The sequence below is a fragment of the Kogia breviceps genome, chromosome 10 (genome assembly GCF_026419965.1).
Source record: "Kogia breviceps isolate mKogBre1 chromosome 10, mKogBre1 haplotype 1, whole genome shotgun sequence".
Lineage (NCBI taxonomy): Eukaryota > Metazoa > Chordata > Mammalia > Artiodactyla > Physeteridae > Kogia > Kogia breviceps.
Window position 1 is genome coordinate 39847988 of NC_081319.1, and position 22320 is coordinate 39870307.

General features: G+C 44.9%; 1 protein-coding gene across 5 annotated transcripts in view; it reads left to right on the forward strand.

The window, feature by feature from the left end:
- Positions 1-293: 293 nt before the first annotated feature.
- IP6K2 (inositol hexakisphosphate kinase 2) overlaps positions 294-22320 on the forward strand; it is a 31293-nt gene continuing 9266 nt past the window's right edge. Inside the window, exons 1-2 of one of the 5 annotated variants that reach the window (XM_067044312.1) lie at positions 511-953; positions 1938-2153. The gene's annotated coding sequence lies outside the window, so the exon portion shown is untranslated. Of the gene's footprint in view, positions 954-1937; positions 2154-8925; positions 9165-22320 lie in introns of those variants that run through there. The other 4 variants (XM_067044313.1, XM_059077050.2, XM_059077051.2 and 1 more) reach the window with 4 other exon arrangements.

The window sequence follows — 22320 nt, forward strand, 5'->3', positions numbered from 1 at the left end:
CATCCAGTCCTCTGTCCATCCATCTGCTAGGGTGACCAACTTCCCAGATTGCTGCAGACTGTCTCAATGTTAATACTGAAAGTCCTGCACCCCAGGAAACCGCTGGGACCCAGGAAAAATGGTACAGTTGGCTGACCCATCTGTACCCCTGGCATCCCGTATTGCACCCCTGGGCTCGAAGCCCACCTGCCCACCCAACCTGACCTGCTTGGCCACTCTCTCCCATGGAAGCAGACAAGACTCCACCCCTCTCGCTAACCCCGCCCCATGCACCGCCCCTTCCGGAAGCCACTACAACGAATCCGGGCGCCCTAGCAACAGCGCTTTTTGGGCTGCCCAGTCCGCGAGCTGGGCTCCCGGTGCGAGCCAATAGTGAGGGGCTCCGGGAGTGAGGCTCGGGGGGCGGGGCTCGCCGCAGCGGCCGCCATCTTGGTGGGAGAGAAACAATAGGACGGAAGCTACGCGGAATCGGCTGAGGTAGCAGGTAACGCCCGCTCTGCTCGGCCTACCGCTCTGCAGCCTCAGGGCCTTTGGAGGAGGGTTTCTCCGGGTCGTCGGGGAGCGAGGTCTCTGGTCATTAGGGGTGTCCCCGGGATTTTTGGGAGGGGCTCTCCCGCGATGATGGGAGTAGGAGAGATCTCTCAGGGTCCTTGTGGCGCCAGATTTCCCCGTATCATTTGAGAGAGGCATTATTTCTTCAGGTTATTGGGGAGAGACGATTTCCCCTGGTTTTGACGGGCAGAATCTTCCCTGGTCATTTGGGTGGGGGGGTCTCCCGGATATTTTGATGGTGCGGGATCTCCCCCTGTCATTGAAGTCTCCAGTCATTGGGGAGGGCAAGGTCTCCTGGGTCATTGAGGGTGTCTCCCAGGACACTGGCGTCCACGATCTCCCGGGTTATTGACGGGGGTCTCCTTGAGTCTTTGGCTGGAGAAGTCAGCCCAACGCCTCAGGTACGGTTACCTGCGGCCGCAGATGTGCAGCCATTTTGAGTGTTGAATGTCAGTTGGGCTTGTCAGCTGGTGTCTGGTGGGGGAATCTGCACACCTAACCTTCGTATCCCAAAAAGTCCTAAAATGGATCCGGGGACGTCTTCTTAATAGTGATAAGCTTCACCATGGATGGAGCTTTCCTTTCGTTCACGTTGGATTACAGACTGTTTTTTGTCTGTTGCGTCCTAATGATTTGTTTCATTTTTGGCTTTTATTTAGTTTCATGTATTAAAGCCGAATTGCAGAAAAGTGAGTCCAAATGTTGTGAAAAGAAAATGTAAAAACCAGTAATATCTAGTGCTCTTAAATACCGGAGAAATAAAACTAATCACTGATTGGAATGAAACATTTTGGTAACAAAATGTACATAGAACAAGAATAAGATAAAATAATCTGAAAAAATAGTTTTAAGTACTGAAACTTCTAAAAAGTGGTAACAGAAATGTTGCAGATCACAAGTTTTATGATACTTTTCATAAAGCGCCATGATTACAGTAGTTTTGATGAATTCTAGTATTTAATTATTTGCTGTATTTACATTTTTAGCAGGGTAACATTTTAAGTGAACTAAAATGCTTATTTACATAGATTGCTGCTGTGGAGTTTGTGTAATTGCATCCTGTAATCTGGTGTTAAGTATTTAACGAGAAGTTTTAGGGCAGTATTGTTACTGTTTTAACTTTAACCACTACCAGAATTGAAACTGAGCAAAATGAATACTTTATCATATTGACGTAATAGGCCAGTGGATCGCTAAGTAACTTTTTCTGGAGGCAAAAGTCAGTTCAATGGTTAACTGTTACTCCAGTTGGTTGACCTGCTTTGTGACTTTAGAATAGAATTCTCAGGAATTGTTAGAAATCAGGTGGATGAGAGCTAGGACTGTAGTTGATACAATTGTAAAAACCAGTTTAGCAAATGTAATAGACTTCTTTTTGTTTCAAGGCTTCGCAGGTGACAGACAAGTACATGGTATACCAGCCCCATATCTGTCTGAGCAGTGGAATGTGTGAGGAAGGCACAACTACTGACTGATGAACCTTAACCAGTCTTCTTTGCAGAGGGGTGCAAGGGGTGCCAGAGCCTTCCGAAAGCACCGGAGGGAAATATCACCCGTATCTAGGCAACAGGGATGAGCCTCCCTGAGGCCAGCTTGCTGAGGTGAAAATTTTCCATTGTTTGGTTCATAAAGAGGATGCACTGGGGAAGAATTTTTCCTTTAAGTGACGTTGTTTTGTCTAGTGGGGTAATCACCTTAGACAAATTGAACACATTTTTGTGTAGTAGATGATTGCTTTCATGTGATTACATTTTAAAGCATGTTTTTGTTTTTTAAATAAATTACATTTTTGCCTATTTGCATACCAAGTAATAAAAGTAGCAAGTAGTACTAGTGTTTTGTAATATATTCCGGTAGCAAGGAAGGGGCCTTTTCCCCCAAAATTGAATTTAGCGTTTATCTCAGAATTTGAAGGAAAAGAGTCTCCTAAAATGATGGATACTTGGTTTGGGTTTGGCAACCATCCATCCATCACCAGCTTCTGCAGTTACCAACTGCTAGTCAATCTTGTTTCATTTACACTCTGCCTTCCTCCACTCCCCTTAAAAAAAAAAAAAAAAAAAAAAGCTGAATTTTTTAGGAAACCTATACCCAAAGTGAAAGTATTTCATTGTGTAGCTCTAAGACAAGGAGCTACCCATGGTTTTTACACCATTATTATGCCTAAAATACAATGATAATTCCTTAATTTTTTTTTCAAATATTCAGTCATGGTCAAATGTCCCTGATTGTCTCATTATTTTTTTATAGTTGTTTGTTGAAACTGGGATCCAGATAAAGTCTGCATATGGCATTTGATTGAAGTGTCTCTTTTGTCTCTTAAATTTATATATGCTTACTCTGTTTTATAATTTATCTGTTCGAACAACTGTCATTTATCCTGTAGGGGTTCTCATACGCTGGCTTTTGCTGATCACACCCTGTGCTTGAGACCCTTTGACTCTGGTGTCTGGGTTTGAAGGAGTCACACCTGTATATCTTTTCAGTGAAGAAGTTGTGTTGGAACTGCCAAGGCTCATTCAAAAGTGAGCCCCAGGGGGCTTCCCTGGTGGCGCAGTGGTTGAGAGTCCGCCTGCCGATGCAGGGGACATGGGTTTGTGCCCCGGTCCGGGAAGATCCCACATGCCGCGGAGCGGCTGGGCCCATGAGCCATGGCCGCTGAGCCTACGCGTCCGGAGCCTGTGCTCCGCAACGGGAGAGGCCACAACAGTGAGAGGCCCGCGTACCACAAAAAAAAAAAAAAAAAAAAAAAAAGTGAGCCCCAAACTGTGAACTCTGAGGGCTGTCAGGGACATATAGGGCCACACAGTGCAAGACCCTCCTCCTCCCTCTGTGTCATGTGGTCCAGATTTTCCATGTGGAACAGAGAGGAGATTCTTACCCTTGGCTTCCAGGAGGATGAAGATGTTTTGGTCCTTGTCTCCTTACAGACCTCCTTCTCTCACACTGACGTTGCACCCTCTGCTCACAGGCTGTTCACAGTTATGGGGGCCTCGATCCAGTGCTCTTCTTTCTTTGCACATTACTCTTGGGGTGCCTTCTGCCTTCCCTTTGTAGGTAATTCCCAAATCTGTTTTTTCAAGTTAAGTTCACTCAAGCTTCACTCCCACTGCTTGCAGCTGTCTGCTGTACATTTCTTCTTGATTGCTTGATCATCCCTTATATTTAAATGTTTGCAGCTCAATTCACTATCTTCTCAGCTGTTTCTGACTACAGGAACAAAACATCCTTGTTCTGACTTGTTGTGAAGACTCAGTATCTGACTCATCCCTCTAATTTGATTTCCCTGAATCAGGGATTCTGAAGATAGGATCCATAGTTGTCCACTCCACAAATTGTATGCAGAGTTCAGTGAGGGTGTGAATTTTCAGGAGAGTCCCACAGTTGTCTCAGATTCTCTAGGGGATCTGTTGCTCACTCAAGGGTTAAGGACAGTGTGCTACACCTCTCCATCTACCAAGTCCTGCTTCTTTACCTTCTCCCCCTCCTTCCTTGGTTCTTCTGTGTAGGCTGGGCAAGGCAGCTGGCTCTGTGGGGGCACTGGAGAAGACAGGAGACCCTGTGCCCTGCCATGTATGCCACTGAGTAGGGGAGGTTACATTAAAGATGTCCGATGGGCTTCCCTGGTGGTGCAGTGGTTGAGAATCCTCCTGCCAATGCAGGGGACACAGATTCGTGCCCTGGTCCGGGAAGATCCCACATGCTGCGGAGCGGCTGGGCCCGTGAGCTATGGCCGCGGAGCCTGTGAGTCCGGAGCCTGTGCTCCGCAACGGGAGAGGCCACAACAGTGAGAGGACCACGTACCATAAAAAAAAAAAAAAAAAAAAAAAGAGGTCCGAGACAGGTGTCTGGAGATAGCAGTCCTGATGTCTTGGTGGCCCTGGAACCTGAGGGCTGTCAGGACATTTTCCCACGACCCCCTTCCCAGCAATTGAAGTCAGAGCCTCTCTGAAGCCAGGTTTTTCCTTGTCTCTCTGCCTGGTTAATTTTCCTAACATAAAATGTCGCCACCATACTCTAGAATCCAGTGGCTCACATACTTTATAGGTTGGGTCAGAGTGAAACAATGGGTGCGATCTTTTAAAATCTATGCTCCCAGCAATTCTACTTCTAGGACTTTTTCGTACAGAAATACTTCATAGGTGTGCAAAGACAGATACAAGGATGCTCACTGCATTATTATGGTAAGAAAAAAGTTGGAAATAGTGTCAGTAGGGAAGTCAATAAATACATTATGATTTTGTGTGACTATTATACAGCCTTTAAAAGGACTCATATCTAGACAGATGTAGCAAGATGTCTAAGTCATATAGTTTAGTTGGGGGGGAAATGGCAAAACGGAGGACAACTATTGAATGATTCTACTTATATGGGAAACTGGAGTACTCAAATTTGTAGAGACAGCAAGTTGAATGGTGGTTACCAGGGGCTGGGGAGCAGGGAGAGTGGGGATTTATTATTTAATGTGTATAGTTGCAGTTTGAGATGATGAAAAAGTTCTGGAGATAGTGGTGATTATTGCACAACAGTGTGAATGTACTTCACGCCACAGAACTGTACATCGCCAAATAGTTAAAATGGTAAATTTTATATTGTGAGTATTTTATCACTATTTTTTAAAAGTTAGGTGAGAGGGGCTTCCCTGGTGGCGCAGTGGTTGAGAATCCGCCTGCCGATGCAGGAGACACGGGTTCGTGCCCTGGTCCGGGAAGATCCCACATGCCGCGGAGCAACTAAGCCCGTGAGCCATGGCCGCTGAGCCTGTGCGTCCGGAGCCTGTGCTCCGCAACGGGAGAGGCCACAACAGTGAGAGGCCCGCATAACGAAAAAAAAAAAAAAAAAAAAAAAAAAAAAAAAAAAAAAAAAAAAAAAAAAAAAAGTTAGGTGAGAAAACTAAAGCTGATTTTACTTGGGAAAAAAAAGGCAAAACAACACATATAGCCTGATCCTATTTGTGGACAGAATAGAAAAATGCACTGAAGAAAATCTACAGGATAAAGAGACCCCAGACTAATAATGGTGGTCATTTTATCACACTTGTAACCAGTTTAAAAATGTCTTTTTTAAGAGCTAAGCAGGATGTCCCTTGGTACTCCATTCCTCTGCCTGTTGCGGAAGCCCCATTTCTTCATCCGCCTCACACAAGTGCAGGCTTAACATGCCCTCATCCACTTATACTGTCAAGTCCACCCTCTGGCCTCCATCTTCCATTGGACTTTTTGTAGGAACTGGAATGGTGGACAGAGGACAGCTCACGTTTGAGGAGTGCATTGAATGTAAGCCAGGCAGTAGGCTAGATTTTTTAATCTTGTTCCCGCTTTATGGCACCTACGTAAAACTACCATGACTAGTTTACAGATGAAGGCAGGCACCAAGAATAGGTAAAACACCATTTATACCCAAGTAAAAGGCAGGCCTCAATTTGTCAGGGAGATTTTATTTTATTTTATTTTTTAATTTATTATTTATTTTACTTATTTTTGGCTGTGTCGGGTCTTAGTTTCAGCACGTGGGATCTTTCCTTGTGTCGCGTGGGCTTCTCTCTAGTTGTGGCACGCAAGCTCCAGGGTGCATGGGCTCTGTAGTTGTGGCATGCGGGTTGGCTCTAGTTGAGGTGTGCAAGCTCAGTAGTTGCGGTGCGTGAGCTCAGTAGTTGTGGTGCACGGGCTTAGTTGCCCCACAGCATGTGGGATCTTAGTTCCCTGACCAGGGATCGAACCTGGGTCCCCTGCATTGCAAGGCGGATTCTTTACTACTGGACCACCAGGGAAGTCCCCTGTCAGATTTTAAAATAATTTTGTGGTACAACTCAAGTGTATAAACTTACAGAGAGGTACTTGAAAGTTGGATTTCTTGTAATATTTGTTATTTTAATTTACACAGACATATTCATTTATTGTCTAGAATAATGTATTCCTTTAGAAGTTATGCTTTTTACCTACATATTTCATGAATTAGTTCTGCTCCAACTTGCTTGTATCTTTGCCATTCCCATAGCCACTTTTGGAGGTGCTTTCCTCTTTTTTTTTTTTTTTTTTGTGGTATGCGGGCCTCACTGTTGTGGCCTCTCCCTTGCGGAGCACAGGCTCCGGACGCGCAGGCTCAGCGGCCATGGCTTACGGGCCCAGCCGCTCCGCGGCATGTGGGATCTTCCCAGACCGGGGCACGAACCCGTGTCCCCTGCATCGGCAGGCGGATTCTCAACCACTGCGCCACCAGGGAAGCCCTGCTTTCCTCTTAAATACTCCTTCTCCCCTCTCAGTGTTGGAGATGTGACATTGTTGCTGGAACCTTTGTCCCAAGCTGGTTGTGACCTCTGCAGTGCAACGCTTTTACTGTGTTGATTTTTTAAAATGACAGCTTTATTGAGATAATTCCTCCCAAAAGAAATCCTGTATCCCTCATCCCCATTTTAGCCCCCCTTCCCACTGGCCTGTCGGTCTTCCTGAAAGTCCTGTCACCCTGACATGTTTGAAAGGACACTACTGCACTGTGTTACACTTCAGGACTGGAGAGAGAAAGCAAGTCGGTGCTGCCCAGCTTGTCCTATTGTCAGTTGTGGTGGTATGTTCCAAAGGTAGTTGCTTTGTGACCAGGGAGGCTGTAGCACTTTATCATTTTGCCATTTTCCACATGGGAGATTGGAGGTTTAGGACTTTGACTTACTCAGCTTACAAGAATTTGTTGGCCCTGACCATGCCTCACATACTACTCAGGTGTACCTTGGGTTCATTTTGTTTGTTTGTTTGTAGATATTTTCTCCAATCTCTTTGGAGAAATTTTCATTAATAGTGTTCTCTTCCAATTGAAGTTAGGCTAATTCACTCTTAGAAGTAAGGATTAAGCTATGGAAAACAAGCAGTAACATCTCTCCCCAGCATTATTGGTATATGATGGCCAAAAGTTAATATTCTAGTGACAAGAAAGAGTTTTTGTTCTGTTTTTTTTTTTTTTTTTGGCCACGACGTGTGGAACTTTCCCACCCGGGGTTTGAACCCATGCCCCCTGCATTGGAAGCACACAGTCTTAACCACTGGACCACCAGGGAAATCCAAGAGTTTTTGTTCTTTATGCCAACAAGATGCCCCTTGGTTAAGACTGAAATGGTTGGGAGGATGACAACTTCTAAATGTGGTATCCAGGTCAGAACAGGTAGCAAAATAATCACCTGGTAACAACAGAAAAGTCATGCCTTGATTTGATTTTGTGCTAGTGAAATGTAGCTGTTGTAGAAGTGATGTGATCAACACCTACAGCATCCACCCACAAAAAATAGAAATGATAGCAGCTACGGCTGCCTTGCCTAACACCCTCACTGTGCTACGTCTTTTACCCGTGTTCTTGTCATTCCTGGCCGCTCTGCAAGGTGGTCAGAAGTCTCATCCCACTCTGGACTGAAGGATTTCAGGCTTTGGGTTTTCTTGAAACCTTTCTGACTTGGAGACAGGGCTCCAGTACCTGCTTTCACAAGCCCCTTTGGGCAACTGGAGTCAGCCTAGGTCTCTTCTGCTTGCTCTCTGTCGTGGCAAATTCACAAAGCTTTCTTTGCACTGCTGGATTTTTTTAAACTCATCTTGTAAATGTATTTAACTGAAACTCATAATTGGTCAAATGGGAGATCATTTAGTATTACCTGTATTCTCTGTGTATCCATCTGTTTACCTTACTTGAGACATATACTTGTTGTAGAAATTGAGTGTCCAATCCCAAGCCTAAGGAAGAGTAGAACTTTTCTTTTGATGGAATAAGATGTGTTAGAGACCAGGAATCAGAACACTTGGCTCTAGTGTTGTTATTTCTGCACTTAGTTTTCAAGAATGTGCCCGCTCGGTACCTGAGCTGGATCCCAAAGGCAAACCCCCCGAGCCACATTAGTCTGCTTAACTCCACCACAGCCCCTTGCCTTGAGCCTTGTTCATCTCTAGGATGGGCTGCTTCAGGGCCACAGGGCTTTCCTATGCATGGCTGCACACTCAGAAATGAGGTGGCCCCATGGGCTGGGTGTGCTTGTCATACTCTCTTGGGGAATGCAGAAATCTTGCATCGCCCTGCAATGTTTGTTTTATAGGAGTAATAGACTATTTTTGTTTTACAAGTATAAAACTAACATTGGATATACATTTTTACTATAACCTTCCCACCTTCTCATCTGTCCCAGTCTCTGATTGAGATCCAGGTCATGTCTATACAAATTCAGTGTTTTTGCTGAGGCTGCAGCAACATTTGTCTTGGGATTAACCTAAGTCCAAGCCTGCCGGCTTTCACTTTGATACCCATTCGCTTAATGTGCTTTAAACTTGGTATATGTGGACTGTGCCTTACTCCTCCTTCCCCTCTCATGAGCGAGAGTTCACAGTTCAGCTTCTTTTACAGGGTACTCGTGGAGGTGTGTGGACCCCATATCTGTTGGCTCTAGTGCTAAACATAATCGTACTGTTTCCTTGAGAGATTGCCTGAGTAAGCAACAAAGGAAGGAGAGAGATGGATGAAGTATACTTGGCCAAAGAATGTATGTTTTTATGAGCTTGAGCAACCTGACAGGAAAAACATACACCAATATCTGTTAAAGCACTTACTTGCACATTGCTGAGATTACTGTCTACCTAAGTTAGGTGGGTTTTTTTTTAATTTATTTTATTTATTTTTGGCTGCATTGGGTCTTTGTTGCTGCTCGCAGGCTTTCTCTAGTTGCGGTGAGCGGGGGCTACTCTTACTTGTGCACAGGCTTCTCATTGCGGTGGCTTCTCTTGCTGCGGAGCATGGGCTCTAGGCGTGCGGGCTTCAGTAGTTGTGGCTCATGGGCTCTAGAGCACAGGCTCAGTAGTTATGGCGCATGCTCTTAGTTGCTCCACAGCATGTGGGATCTTCCCAGACCAGGGCTCGAACCCATGTCCCCTGCATTGGCAGGTGGATTCTTAACCACTGCACCACCTGCACTACCAGGGAAGCCCAGTTAGTTGGTTCTTGTTGAACATTTTCAGTTTTTCTTCTGTTATGAATAGGGGTTTTACATATAAGGCAGTGAAAGATGTCCTTTTACGAACAGTGTCTATTCTCCAAGGTGAGTGCCTCTAGAGAGACAGCTGAGGTGCTTGCCAACCCCCTGCTGAAGGTGTGGGTTTTTCTTGCTCTTTGTCCTTATCGGAGCATGAGAACACACATGTCTTTCCCTTAGGTTCTTTTTTTTTTTTTTTTTTTTTTTTTTTTTGTGGTACATGGGCCTCTCACTGTTGTGGCCTCTCCCGTTGCGGAGCACAGGCTCCCGACACGCAGGCTCAGCGGCCATGGCTCACGGGCCCAGCCGCTCGGTGGCATGCGGGATCCTCCCAGACCGGGGCACAAACCCGTGTCCCCTTCATCGGCAGGTGGACTCTCAACCACTGCGCCACCAGGGAAGCCCATCTCCCTTAGGTTGTTTGAGTTGCCCGCCCCGGCCCTTTGTAGAACCTGTGCTGGGTTTTATGGGTGACTTGGGTTGCTGCATCTACATCGGGAGGCCAGAGGAGAATGGTAAGTCCAGGATGCAGGCTCCTGGCGCATTTGGAACGTTGGACCTTGCAGAGGTGCCAGCTGCCACCTGACAGACTCTGGACCCTGAAAAACTGATGGATGTGGCCAACACATCTGGGGCAGATGAGGGCTGGGAAAGGAAGGAACAGGCTACCCTTCTCCCAGGAATGATTTATCTCGCTCTCAAAGAGAGTTTTTACTTTGAAAATACCTTAGGCTCTTTGTATAGAGCCAAAGAAAGGGAATAGTGGTAAAATATCAAAAGTGGAAGTGCCCCGTTGGCCTTCCCTCCCAATCCTTGCGTCTGTTGACTGACTGAAGTCATTGCCCTTCTCACAAGCTGGGTGATTCCAAAGGAGTCAGTGTGTAATTTGCCTCAGAACGATGGGTGCAGTTGAACTTATTTCCCTAAAGAAGGTTTTAATATTTTGCTGTGCCTTATTTTGGAAAGAAGTCCCAGGACTCATAGGGGATGATTGAAGAATGGTCATGTGTTAAGGTATAGTGCTGTGGGGCTTCCCTGGTGGCGCAGTGGTTGAGAATCCACCTGCCGATGCAGGGGACACAGGTTCATGCCCCGGTCCAGGAAGATCCCACGTGCCGCGGAGCGGCTGGAGCCGTGAGCCATGGCCGCTGAGCCTGTGCATCCGGAGCCTGTGCTCCACAGCGGGAGAGGCCACAACAGTGAGAGGCCCATGTACCACAAAAAAAACAAAAAACAAAAATACAAAACAAAAATAGATATAATGCTGTGACCTATGTGGTGTCAGGAATTTTCTCACTCCCATATCTCGTTCTTTTCCTGGGTGGTCATGGAGGAGCATTGACTGTACTTAGAGTAGTTGGGTGATCAAAGCTGCCATGTTGATGCTGTTAGCCTGGGATACTTAGCAGATCCTTGAGGGGAGTATTTACCTGAGTGAGGTGTTGTGAGGACTCAGAGGAAGTTGTGCCCTCTGGGCACAGGATCTGGTGTAGCGCAGGGCACACGTGTCCCTCCACCAGCAGGTGCAGCCCTCATTGTGCTGGCCTGGGCGGGTCAGGGCTGCCTGGGTTCTGTGGCTGGCCAGGAGGACTGAATCATTTTTGGCACCACTAGTTTCATAGGATGAGTTCATGTGTCATCTGGTTTGGGAACTGGCTGAGAAATGAGCAGGGGTAAACATTGACCACAGGCAGGGAGCATATAATCTTACCTGAAGCTAATGGACTGTTACTTAACTGGCATGTGAGAGAACCATGACTAAGGTAGGAAAGTCCCCCATAGATCCAGACCTCAGAACAATTTTGGCCATAGTCTTCAAGTGTCACTTCTGCATGTTCCTGTTGTGTATGTTTCCCACATGGGGTTGGGAGTTGTAGTCTGCATCAAGGAGGAGGAGACTGGAGATGGAAAATTGCCCTTGAAGAGGGGAAACAGGCTTTTTGAGGAGGACTGATAATTCTTGGTGTGTGTATGGAATACATTTAGGTATTTATAAGTAAATTTGATATTCTGATAAAGGGGACATGTGACACCTTAGAATCAATAATTTAGATTTTCTTGACAGAGTAATGCTCCACTTTTAGCTAGAAAAACTTTTTAAATTGCCAAAACTCTGTAATTCAAGCATTGTAACTGAGAAACATATTTCTAGGTAGGCTGAAAGCTCCTTCTCCCTGTCCCCCTCCATATTGGGACCCTCTAATCTTTCATTCCAGAAATCTGGTCTGATGAGGCAAAGAGATGTGGCAGTATGATCATGCTGCTGGTTCGACAGAGAAGCCTCTGAGAGGCTGCTGTTTCCCTTATGGAAAAGCTTGTCCGGATTTTTGGAACAGAATCTGCTGTTTCATTTGTCCCTCAGAATTGGTGGAAGGATCTGCATTGTTGTGACTTTTCGTGAAATACTTCCACTTACAACTTAAAACTTGTAGTTTCTCCTTTATTAAAACTAGAATAAAGGGGGCTTCCCTGGTGGCACAGTGGTTGAGAGTCCGCCTGCCAATGCAGGGGATACGGGTTCGTGCCCCGGTCCAGGAAGATCCCACATGCCGCAGAGGGGCTAGGCCCGTGAGCCATGGCCGCTGAGCCTGTGCGTCCGGAGCCTGTGCTCCGCAACGGGAGAGGCCACAACAGTGAGAGGCCCGCATACCGCAAAAAAAAAAAAAAAAAAAACAACCAAAAACTAGAATAAAGGGACTTCCCTGTGGTTCTGTGGCTAAGACTCCATGCTCCCAATGCAGGGGGCCCGGGCTCCATCCCTGGTCAGGGAGCTAGATCCCACACACTTCAACTAAGAGTTTGCATGCTGCAACTAAAAAAGATCCCGCATTCTGCAAGGAAGAACCTGCACGCGGCAATGAAGATCCTATCCTGCGTGCTGCAACTAAGATCTGGCGCAGCCAAATAAATTAAAAAACAAACAAGAATAAAATGCTGATGAGGGGGGAAATGAACACCTGGTGTTGGACCCCACGCATTTGTGTCAAGTTAATACAAGGCTTCTGTGTCTTGTCTCTCTGGCCCTGCTGCATTCTTTGGTGGAGCCAGCGCCTGCTATGACATGGGGGTGACTCTTCCAGCCTTCCTAGCTGTGACTCTTTCATCTCAAAGTACCTGTCATTTTCCATGATGAGGCCTAGGTGATCTGGTGCCTCCGTGCACCCATCTGTAGTGGGAGTGATCTTAGTATCTACTCCAGAAGGCTGTTGTAGGAGGGAGGGAGTTACAGAACTGACTAACAGCTTGGTAAACGGTAGCTCTTTTCTCTGACGTGGTTGTATCCCATTGTCACTGAAGATTGAGTTGGTCACTTCCTCCTCTGACCTTTCAGCACCTTGTACACATTTTAGGGACAGGATGTGTTGGGGTTATTATCCTCCCTTGTTTACATGTGGTCTGTCTCCCAGGGTCTCCATCATAGAGTGGAAGTCTGAGCATGCAGTGTGGGTTGCATCAGGGTTTTTTGGTGGATGAGTTTAAAACCTTCAAGAGCTGAGCAGCCATCTGGGTTTCTTATTTCAGTCGTAGTGAATTATTTTTCCCCCTGATATTTTCACTCCCAATTATAAAGGTAACAAACACATGCTCTGAGTTCGAGAAAATTTCAAGAAGTTTGGAACATTCAGAAAACTGAAGAGATGGGAATAACAATCTTACCACTTAGTACTGGGCAGATCCAGCTTTTGTGGTGGCTGAAATTTATATAGTGTAACAAATACATATAATTGATTTATATAAATATATAATTATAAGTACCATCTTTAAACAAAAGAATTTATAATTATGAAAACAATAAGGTAAGAAAGTGAACTTATCTACAAAACAGAAATAGAGTCACAGATGTGGAAAACAAACTTATGGTTACCAGGGGTAAGGGGAGGGGAGCAATAAATTGGGAGATTGGGATTGACATATATATACTTCTATATATAAAATAGATAACTAATAAAGACCTACTGTATAGCACAGGGAACTCTACTCAATACTCTGTAATGGTCTATATGGGAAAAGAATCTAAAAAAAGAGTGGATATATGTATATGTATAACTGATTCACTTTGCTGTACACCTAAAACTAACACAACATTGTAAATGAACTATACTCCAATAAAATTGTTTTAAAAAACCAATAATGTAAGAAAGTAAATGTTTGAATTGAAAAAAGAAAACACAAAAAGTTACACATTTCAAAAATCAATAGTACAATATTTTTTCCCTACATTTCTGAGCAGCATATTGACTGCCTCATTCTATGACAGCAGTGTCATAATTTTTCTATAAAAAGGTCACATAGGGACTTCCCTGGCAGTCCAGTGGTTAAGACTCTGTGCTTCCACTGCAAGGGGCACAGGTTTGATCTCTGGTCAGGGAACTAATATCCCTCATGCCACACATCGCAGCCAAAAGATTTAAAAATAAAATAAATAATAAAATAAAAAGGTCACATAGTCACTACTCTAGGGTGGTTAATTGTCATCTGCTTTCCATAAGTTTATTTCATTTGTTAGCTGTCATTTAAATGTATTGTAGGATAACACCTGTTATTTTTTTTCTTTTTTTTTTTTTTTCTTTTTTTGCAGTACGCGGGCCTCTCACTGTTGTGGCCTTTCCCGTTGCAGAGCACAGGCTCTGGACGTGCAGGCTCAGCGGCCATGGCTCAGGGGCCCAGCCACTCCACGGCATGTGGGATCTTCCCAGACCGGGCACGAACCCGTGTCCCCTGCATCGGCAGGCGGACTCCCAACCACTGCGCCACCAAGGAAGCCCTTTTTTTTTTTGAGCACCTGTTACAATTTTTAAATTTTATTTTTTAAAAAAATATTTATGTATTTATTTATTTATTTGTCTGTATCAGGTCTTAGTTGCGACATGCGGGATCTTAGTTACCCAACCAGTGATTGAACCCCCATCCCCTGCATTGGAAGGCAGATTCTTTTTTTTTTTTTTTTTTTTTAATTAATTAATTAATTTGGCTGCGTTGGGTCTTCATTGCTGCGTGGGCTTTCTCATTGTGGCGAGCAGGGGCTACTGTTCATTGTGGTGTGTGGGCTTCTCATTCTCTTGTTGTGGAGCACAGGCTCTAGGCACATGGGCTCAGTAGTTGTGGCTCCCGGGCTCTAGAGTGCAGGCTCAGTAGTTGTGGTGCACGGGTTTCGTTGCTCTGCGGCATGTGGGATCTTCCCGGACCAGGGCTCAAACCGATGTCCCCTGCACTGGCAGGTGGATTCTTAACCACTGCGCCACCAGGGAAGTCCTAGAAGGCGGATTCTTAATCACTGGACCACCAGGGAAGTCTGATCTGCTTTCTAATATTGACAACTTAGAACAGTTTCTTTCAGCTTCACAATTCATCATATGTCATGTGAATTTTTAGGGTTGTCATCAAATTTGGGAAAGGTGTCAAATTTTTTTCATATAGCAGCTGTGAGACTTCAAGACATTCAACATTTTTTTATCCAGTGACTCCAGGGCCTTGGGATGGGGTGGGCAGCCATGACCCCTGTGAGTAGCTGGTATTTTTGTTTTTAGGGTTTTTCGGTGCGTAGTAAAATGAACATAACATAAAATTTACCATTTTAACCACTTCTAAGTGAACAATTTAGTGGCAAAGCTGAAACTTTTTGCCAGTCTTTTCCTCTGTAAGTCTTATGACATAGTTCACCTAATATCATAGATTATACAATTTTGTATTTTCCTTTTTTTTTTTTTTTTATGCTGCCCCACATGGCTTGTGGGACCTTAGTTTCCTGACCAGGGATCCAACCTGGGCCCCGGCAGTAAAAGCATGGAGTCCTAACCACTGGACCACTAGGGAATTCCCTGTATCTTGCTTCTTTTAATTGAAGAGCATATCAGATTGTTTTAAAAGTATTAAAGTGATAAACAATGTTTTATAGTATCCTAATAGTCCATCATACACTTTTGTATTGCTGGATGTGGAGGTGAGTGCGTTCATGTTGGGGGTATAAGAGATGTCCTGCCAGGACCTTATTTTTATGGAGCAGTAGTGGGAGTTTTCCTGGGGTTGGTGGTAGTTTGATGCCATATACCCATGACCCAAATGGGTCAGTCTGGTCAGCCACCTTCCTTGGTACCTCCCACAAGGCAAACATTAACAGCTTTCTTCTTCCTTCCTGCCTTTATTTTGCTAAATCTCCTTTTGGTTTATTTATTTTGTCACCAGGGATTGTGCCTTATCTGCTGCCCAGCTTTTCTAAAAGTCCAGGTCATGGAGGGGATAATTTTTCTCCTGCACTGTCTTGCAGGGACTCCTTGTTTGAAGCTGGATGGCAGACCCACCAGCATTGCTGAAAAGGCCTTCAGCAAATACTCAGCACCAACCCCATGGCCTTTCTTTGCTTTGCCTGCAAAAGATGGGGATAATCATCTTTCATTGTTAACTTAGCAACCTGAAAGCCTTGGGTCTTTGGGATGTCAACTCAATACTAACACAGAATTTCTGAATGCTAACTAGTATATTTGTTTTAAACTATGATAGGATTTTAATCTTCTTGTATCCACATTTTAATAGTTTATTCTTCAGTGACCATTCTTCTGCCTGATTTTCTACAAGAGAGAATTTTCCAAGAGGTTGGTTATCATTAGATTAAGAGTTTAGGCTTTGTTTACATGAAATGTTTCCACACCAGCAGGACCCAGATGAGTATTCAGGTGCAGGGTCCTACATTTATACTCCCCAGTTAGTGCAGACTTAGAAGATGGGAGATTATAAATGCAAAATTAATACCCAGCCGATTCTCAGAATGCATTTTTTAAAGTGTGTGGCATGCCACTTTTTAACGATTGTACTCCCTGTACGGTTGGTGTGGGTTTGGATAATTGTAGTGGGTGCCTTTTGAGTTCTCTGTTGATCTGTGTGCAGCAGGTATTCATGACGCAGTAGTGATTTGAGGCACATCCTGTGGAGTGCTTACTCGGTGCTGGTGCTCTTCTGGGCTCTGGAGATTCAGCAGTAAACAGCAGTCAAAAATATCTGACTTTATGGACTTTATTTTCTGGTGGGGCAGGGTGGAGGAGACAGAAAATAAACAGGACAAATAAAACATATAGTATGTTAGGTGGTGATAAGTGCTGAGGAGAAAATAAAGCACGGTTGTGTAAGGAATGTGGATGGGGAGATATGGCACTTTTAGATGGGGTGACTAAGGAAGACTTCATTAAAGAGGTGATATTTGCATACAGAGCTGAAGGAGGTACGAGAGTGAGCCAGGGAGATACCTGGGGGAAAGTGCACCAAGCAGAGGGAATGGCAAGGACAGAGATCCTGAGGTAGGTATGTATCAAGCATGTTTGAGGAATAATAAGAAAGCCAGTATAATTGGAGCGGATTTGCTGTTGATTTTTCTTTTGTCATGGGTGTGTTACTGAAAGGCTTATTGGACCATTATACTTCTGTTCTGCTCGTTTGTGTGTAAAGTATGCTTTTGCTTTGGCTTTACAAGAATTAAAAAAGATAACTGGAACTTCCCTGGTGGCACAGTGGTTAAGAATCCACCTGCCAGTGCAGGGTACACGAGTTCGAGCCCTGGTCCGGGAAGATCCCACATGCCACGGAGCAAATAAGCCCTCAAGCCACAACTGCTGAGCCCGCATGCCACAACTACTGAAGCCTGTGTGCCTAGAGCCCGTGCTCTGCAACAATAGAAGCCACCGCAATGAGAAGCCCACACACCACAATGCAGAGTAGCTCCTGCTCGCCGCAACTAGAGAAAGCCCGCGTGCAGGAATGAAAGACCCAACACAGCCAAAAATAAATAAATAAAATAAATTTATTTTAAAAAAACTATTTAACAGCTAATATGATCTTTTAATTACAGTCTTTTCTGATTAATTAAATTTGTGCTTATGAAACTTGTAAATTAAAAAAGAAAAAATTCAGGCTGTTTATTGAAATATAATTTATATACAATAAGATTCATTGATTTTATTTATTTATTTTAATTAATTTATTTATTTGTTTTTTATTTTTGGCTGTGTTGAGTCATCATTGCTGTGCGCGGGCTTTCTCTAGTTGTGAGCGGGGGTTACTCTTTGTTGCGGTGCGCGGACTTCTCATTGTCGTAGCTTCTCTTGTTGTGGAGCGTGGGCTCCAGGCATGCGGGCTTCAGTAGTTGTGGCACGTGGGCTCAGTAGTTGTGGCTTGCGGGCTCTAAAACACAGGCTCAGTAGTTGTGGCACACGGGCTTAGTTGCTCTGCGACATGTGGGATCTTCCCAGGCCCAGGCTCAAACCCGTGTCCCTTGCATTGGCAGGTGGCTTCTTAACCACTGTGCTACCAGGGAAGCCCCAAGATTCATTGATTTTAACTCTATAATTTGATAAGTTTTGACAAATTTATGCAGCCATGTAATCACTGTTCCAGTCACAGCATAGAACATTTTCATTACCCCTAAAAGTTCTCTTGGACCTCTTTGCAGTCAGTCCTATTCCCCTACCTCTGCCCCCGGCAACTGCTTATCTACTTTCTGCTATTACAGTTTTGCTTTTTCTTGAATGTCGTATAAATGGAATCACACAATATATAGTCTTTTGTGATTGGCTTTTTTCAGTTAACATAATGCTTTTGTGATTCATCTTTGTTGTTGCTATATCAATACATTCCTTTTATTGCTGAATAATATTCCATTATATGGATACACCACAGTTTGTTTATTCATTCACCCATTTGATGGACATTTGGGTTGTTCCCACCTTTTGGCTATTGTGAATAGTGCTGCTGTGAACATTCGTGTACAAGTCTTTATGTGGACGTTTGTTTTCATTTCTTTTAGGTAAATACCTATGAGTAGGATTACTGGGTCATATAATAAGTATATGTCTAACTTAATAAGAAACTGCCAAACTGTTTTCCAAGGTGGCTGTACTTCTTTTATTCCTACCAGCAACATTTGAGAATTCCAGTGACTGACCCTGGTGGTATAGTCATGGGTTGTGTATGAATGTGTGCAGATGTGGGCAGTGGCTCTGGGCTCATGGAGATATGGTGAAGGTTATTCTTCCACCATTGGGCTAGTGTGCTTCACACCAGCTCCTGTGACTGCCCAACCCTGGGGCTTTTCTTGAGGAAGAGTAAGTGGCCCCAGCAGATCCCATTTGTAGCCTCATTAACCACATTCTAGATATGTGAGCTAAGGGCCCAGGGGTTTTCATGAGTCATAGTTGTTTTATTTGCAATATTTTATAAGTTAAGACTATTAAGGCATTGTTTCTAGCAGATCCTTAAACTAATTTGATAGATTTAGGGGGATGGGCTGTGGGGGAAATCTATGTCTTGTCCTAGGACGAATCATGTTCTGTGTTTCTTTTCTTTCTTTTTTTTTTTTTTTTTTGTGGTACGCGGGCCTCTCACTGCTGTGGCCTCTCCCATTGCGGAGCACAGGCTCCGGACGCACAGGCCCAGTGGCCATGGCTCACGGGCCCAGCCGCTCCGCGGCACGTGGGATCCTCCCAGACCGGGGCACGAACCCGTGTCCCCTGCATCGGCAGGCGGGCTCTCAACCACTGCGCCACCAGGGAAGCCCTGTGTTTCTTATTTATCGAGTTTCATGGACAAACGTGAGGCAATGTGGAAAGCTAAAATAGATGCTAAATCTGAAGCCAGTGTTTCATGGTTATTCCCTATCTCACTAGATTCAGGGTCTACACATCACATGGACTTCTCAGTAACCACTAATATTCTAGGTTTCCTGGGAAACTAGGCCTTAGACCTCAGATGTTTAAAAACCTTTAAGACATCCAACTGCTCAAACCACATGTGGAACAGAAAAAGAGTAGCAGTGAAACAGAGCAGGTGCTTTGGGCATTTTTCTTTCTTCTGACCAGGCTGTAGCCACTAGAGAAGAAGCTGATCTGGGGTGTAATCCTTGGGAAGTTGATCCTTCATTTTCCCACAGGGATAGGGTCTGTAAGGGACCCTAGAACAAAAGCTCCATTTATTTGTCTGAAGCCCCAAATGTAAGAAGTATGTTGTATAGAGAAGCCATAGTTATCTTCATATTGAGAGATTGAACATAATTGAAATCAAAAAATCACAAAACAGGACTTACCTTATTATGTGCAATGCAATGATTTTTACTGTTTTTTCCTATTTGATTAAAACAAACTGCTGGTTACCACTAACTAATTTGATTATACCACCCACAGAGTAGAGATCTACCCCAGGCCTCTCCTCCTCATTTTACAGACCAGAAAACTGGAACCCAAAGGGAGCAGCAGGGACTTGGAATCTTCCTCCAAGTAATTGAATGGCAGAACTGGGACTAGAATATGGCCCCACCTCCCTACAGGATCAATTTTCTCCCTAATTCTACCATTTAGGAGTTTCCTCTGTCATCAGGCTTGGCACAGGCGAGAAAGGGCCTTATTTTCCTTGACTTTCTACCTAAGATGATGATTCTTCTCCGGGGAGCAATGTCCTGTGGACTGCCAGAGTTGGGTGCTGGCGGGAGGGTTGGCAAGGTTCTCTGTCAAGGTTCCAGCAGCTAATGAACACACGGGAGACCTGGGAGAAGGAGGTATAGACCCTCACTGGGCTTTTCAGCCTCCAGCCGCACCCACGAACCATACTCCAGAGAGCTGCCATGAAGGACCAGTTTTTGTTTTGGATTTTTCGCTGGAGGTGGGGAATGGGTAAGAGAGATGCCTGGAGAGAGATTTTTTTTCTACTTAATTGAATACATTTAAGGAATCTTGAACAGAGTTGGAAAGGGATTGCATTGGTGTCGGCATTGCTGTAGTAACAAAAGGAGTTTTACACGTTTATGAAAGGTTTAAATTGTGTTTCTAAAGCCTGGCCCATGGGGAGCATCTTGTGCTTTCACAGTTTAATAATTATGGTACCTGGTTCTTGCTTGGGTACTGGCAGACCGATCATGAGTCAGTAGCTTTCCTTTGGTGTTGCTCTTACTCAAGAGGTCTTTTTCACTACTGAAAAACTGGTGTAAGCTGGTCTCTATAAACCTAAATGGCTTGTGTGGCCAGGCATCTCAGAGCTCCACCTTCCGAAGAGAGTCTGGAATGGCTGGAAGGTACTCATCCTTCGAGCTTATTGCCTGTGTTGTATCTTGGGACTCCTCACAGCACATGTCCTCCTGAGGGCTTCTGTAATGAGAAGGTAGTGCCAGGTGAGAAATCAGAACCTTTGGTATTCTGCTCTTTGCATATAGGAAAGCTTATTGATTCCTAATCCTTGAGTCCAATGGGCACCCACTGTCAGTTCTCTCTGAAAGGAAGAGATTAACACCAGCTAAACTCTTTATTTATTTATTTTAAAAATTACATAATTTATTTTTTGGCTGCTTTGGGTCTTTGTTGCTACGCGTGGGCTTTCTCTAGTTGCTGTGACTGGGGGCTACTCTTTGTTGTAGTGCATGGGCTTCTCATTGTGGTGGCTTCTCATGGTGGAGCACAGGCTCTAGAGCGCGTGGGCTTCAGTAGTTGCAGTGCATGGGCTCAGTAGATGTGGCTCGCAGGCTCTAGAGCACAGGCTCAGTAGTTGTGGAGCACGGGCTTAGTTGCTCTGTAGCATGTGGGATCTTCCCGGACCAGGGCTGGAACCTGTGTCTCCTGCATTGGCAGGTAGATTCTGTACCACTGCGCCACCAGTGAAGTCCCTAAACTCTTTAAAAGAGGCTGCTTTGGGCTTCCCTGGTGGCGCAGTGGTTGAGAATCCGCCTGCCGATGCAGGAGACACGGGTTCGTGCCCTGGTCCGGGAAGATCCCACATGCCGCGGAGCAACTAAGCCTGTGAGCCATGGCCGCTAGGCCTGCGCGTCCGGAGCCTGTGCTCCTCAACGGGAGAGGCCACAACAGTGAGAGGCCCGCATACCTCAAAAAAAATAAATAAATAAAAAAATAAAAATAAAAGAGGCTGCTTTATAAACCGAAAATATAAATACATGGTGAAAGCACTGTCACAGGACAAGCTAAATGTCCCGTATACTTTTAAGTGCTATGCCAGGGCAGATGTGCCAGAGACCTTGGGCCCCAGAGGCAGCCGTGTGGGGGCATCCAACAGATTGAGGTTCATTTGGAAACTGTGGCTTCTTGTCCCTAGCCCTGGATGGGTTTCCTCAGCTCCCAGAATCAGCTTCATGGTTTCCAACAGGGAGAGAGGTGTCTACCTCATAGAAAGTATCCCAAGGACCATAGAAGTAAGTTCCTATAGTGAGCCTAGCATAGACTGGGGTGCTTTACCCACCTTAGAGGACAGTGGGCAAATCTTCAACCAACCCATTCTCACCACCACCATCTCAGTTGGAGTCATGGGAGTTGGAGGAGTTCCCAGTAAGAAACCTGTACAGATACTGAAATGTAGCCCAAGCCCCGTTAGTAGTGCTAGTAGCAACTGTGTAGTCTGTAAATTATAGACAGAAAACAGATGAGGTTGACATTCCCTGAAACGGTCCACAGGCGCATAGAGGTGTGCTTTGCTGAGATCCAATGTGCTTGGGGATCTGAAGTCAGGTCTAAGTTCCTGGATCTCAGTGAATGAGACCCCTGAGTGCCCCAAGAATGCAGCTTTGGTTTAAAGGTGTGCCCCAGCTTTTGGAGATCAGGATAGAACGGATAAAAATAGTTGGTGACCTAGAACACTGTGTATCTTTTTAAAAGGAGTTACAGCCTTGATCAGTTGTTTTTCGATAGATGTTAATCATTAAAGCTAGGCCCAAGCGCCACTGCTAATAAGGTTAATGGGGCTTGTCTTTGGCCTTGAGAAGGGCAGTGTGCGCAACCTGGGGGAGTAAATCTTAC